Source organism: Pinus tabuliformis, chromosome 2_2 (assembly GCF_031772625.1).
Source record: "Pinus tabuliformis cultivar Carrire ecotype Pingquan chromosome 2_2, CPIR1, whole genome shotgun sequence".
In the NCBI taxonomy this organism is placed as follows: domain Eukaryota; kingdom Viridiplantae; phylum Streptophyta; class Pinopsida; order Pinales; family Pinaceae; genus Pinus; species Pinus tabuliformis.
Genome location: NC_142300.1, coordinates 670,098,131 through 670,101,444, shown reverse-complemented (window position 1 = coordinate 670,101,444; position 3,314 = coordinate 670,098,131). Strand labels below are relative to the sequence as shown.

General features: G+C 41.0%; 2 pseudogenes; both read left to right on the top strand.

The window, feature by feature from the left end:
• Window positions 1–600: 600 nt before the first annotated feature.
• LOC149194404 (annexin Gh1 pseudogene) lies at window positions 601–1,170 on the top strand (annotated as a pseudogene).
• Window positions 1,171–1,653: 483 nt separating this feature from the next.
• On the top strand, window positions 1,654–2,353 carry LOC149194403 (serine/threonine-protein kinase SRK2A pseudogene; annotated as a pseudogene).
• The last annotated feature ends 961 nt before the right edge of the window (window positions 2,354–3,314 follow it).

The window sequence follows — 3,314 nt, the reverse complement described above, 5'->3', positions numbered from 1 at the left end:
GCAGTGGAATCAAGGAATCAATGCACTATAATGAGTTTTAAATACAATGCCACAATTGGGGCAGCAACAACTGCAAACTTGTTTGGATCCTTCAAGTACTCCTTCAGAAATGATGGTTATCAAAACTTCAATAATTATAACACCATGTCATGGACATTCTTTGAACTGTAATTTACAGCGGTCAACCTCAGCAAAGCATTAAACATATGAATGGCACCAACAATCAAATCGGATCCACCTATAGGAACAAAAGCACAAATCTCGGTTGCAAATGGAATTCGAAAAATTCAAAGTGTATTTGAAACCAATCACTATACCATTGGATCGTATACCACTCAGGCCTCATACGAACTTATTTAAAACAACAGCTTCAACGTATTTCAGGCAGCATCATAACGTATTCAGGCAGCTTTAATCACAGTTTTCGATGCATTCAATACAGCTCCAGGTCAGCACACAAATAAATCAATGAGCGATATACAAAACTGATTTCTTTCTCTGCAATAGAGACTTAATGTCCAGCACATACAGTGCACATATTAAGAGCAATAATCATCACAAAAAGAAACTACCTTTCCAACCTGGACACCACCACCAGAAATGACGTGCATAGTATTGTCAATGCAGGTAAATCACTTAGTTTAAGGATGGGTGAAGAGAAGCCCCCTCCCTGTAAAAGGCCTCGCAGAGATAGGAGCAAAAACAGAGTTTGTAGGGAAGTTGCTGTAGTTATGGAGGAAAATATCTGGAAAGAGCACAAATGAGAAGTCAATCATACAAATATTAGGACATAGAACTGCAGCACAACGCAAAGTAATCCGTCAAAGTTATTTTCAACTGTATGAAGAGGATCTCTTGAAGCGATTGGAATCTGAGCTTTCAAGTGACTTTGAGAAAGCTGTATTCCTTTGGGTACTAGATCCAGCTGAACGTGATGCGGTCATATCTCATGATGCAATAAAGAAGTGGAATGGAAAGAATATATCGCTTTTAGAAATTTCCAGTGCTCGATCTTCGGCTGAACTATTGATGGTGAGGCAAGCATATCATATTCGGTACAAAAAGTCCCTCGAAGAAGACGTGGCTGAAGATTTCCAAGATGCAGTGCGAGTTGTGATCAAGTGTATTTGCTGTCCTGAAAAACAATTGATAGGCAAAGATCATGCTTAAGCTCATTCATCCGAATGGCGCCTTTTGAAACATTTATGCCTGAAATGAAGAGCTTTAGAATCTTAATAATTTCAAGCACACAACCTGTAGACACTTTTCTTTGAGTAGTTTCAAAGTTGTCTCGACTCACTGGATCATAAACATAATGCACAATTCATGTTGTTAACTTCACCATCTGATGCAGCTTAAAAGGGACTATTTTTTCCTTTCGAGTAATGATCCCGATGGAAAATCATGAGAGCTGCGTAGATCAATATACAAAGACTCTAAATAAATTTGGAATTTGACATTTTCATTAAATTGTAGGCGAGTGGGCCGCCTTTTCATTTCGGTTTCTGGACCAAAAGATTACAGCGAGCCTGGTGCTGTTCCATGTCAATGAATGCTGCAAACCATGTTACCAATATATATCACCGTATATATATCACTTTAAAAACAGCGCAAATGCAGTTTGATACCAATGTGTAGCAAGCGACAGACTTAATGAAAATTTGTCACCAAGATCTGAAACTGGAAAATACTCTTCTGGATGGGAGCCCTGCCCCTCGCCTCAAGATCTGTGACTTTGGCTATTCCAAGTCTGCTTATTCTCAGCCGAAATCCACCGTGGGAACGCCTGCGTACATAGCCCCTGAGATTTTGTCCAAAAAAGAATACGATGGCAAGATTGCGGATGTGTGGTCCTGTGGTGTAACACTTTACGTTATGTTAGTGGGAGCATATCCGTTTGAAGACCCGGACGATCCCAGGAATTTTCAAAAAAACTATTGGGCGAATTTTGGGGGTGCAGTACACAATCCTAGATTATGTCCACGTCTTTGCAGAATGCCGTTACCTCCTATCAAGGATTTTTGTTGCAGACCCTGACAAGCGAATTACTATTCCTGAAATTCAGAATCATGAATGGTTTTTAAAGAACCTACCTGCAGATTTAGTAGATGCAGCTGATACTATTAGCAATGAGTCTGACGATCCTGACCAGCCTACTCAAAGTATTGACGAGATTATGAGAATTATTGCAGAAGCTAGGATCCCTGCACCAGGGTCAGGACTAGGCCAATACTTTGGAGATAGCTTCGAATTGAATTCACGCAGCCTCGGTTTGAAGAATCTCAAACGTTCACCAAGTCAGGCGTTAACCATGTTAGGCGTTATGGCAGAGTATGGCACGGTAAACGAATAGGGGCAGCGTACCAAAACAACGTTCAATGCATGGCACAGCGCTTCCAGAATCTTACTACAGTCCAGATGGTCAAATTGCAGGTTGTCCAGCTGATCTCAAGGGCATTCTACTCAGCGATTCAGAGGATTCTCCAGGCCAGCGCTAAAAATACCATGGACAACGTTTCTTTTATGAAACGTTTATGAACAGTCAGGATAGCCAGATAGCGCATGTAATGCAAGGGTCAGGACTGTAAAAGACAGAGGGTGCAGGTAACGCAGAAGAGAGTCTTAAAAATAGCTAGAGTCAGGTGCAGCATATACAGAGCCAGAGGTCAGGTAATGGGCAGAACTGACATATATATAGAGACCACAAAACAAGTGGCTCAAATTGGAGCAGGACCAGCAATCGCCTGCTCTGATACCATGTTAAACACACATGGACAACAAAGACAATATGAAAGATAAAACATGCAATACATTTTTTTATTAACAGAAGATATACATTTATAGTACATTACGTGACTCTTGGGTTTCAGATCCCAAGGTCTCTTGGACTGCTTTTGTCCATTCAACTTCCACACTAACCATTTAGGATTAGGTGTCCAACAGAGACAAACCTCCTATGGGCCATATAATGCTAAGTCGACCGGGGCACACTGGTCCAAGCACATCATCTCAGAGAATAATTTAGGGCATTGAGTAGACTGCTGAAGTTGTTGAGGGTGCCCATGACATCGAATGATGCTCTACACATAATGGGAGTCCCATGGATCTCAACGCTTCACCCAGAGGTGTCAATATTATCATCTGGTGGACTTGGGTCCCACTTTAGTTGTCCAAATCATGATGAAACCACCAACCAATTACATATACTATCCAATGCGCATCCTCACAATTAGGTACAATAATTCATTGGTACATCTAAGTAAACCAAGTTTGTTTATCATGGGCACACTGAGATTTCATACTGGGCTTCCTTT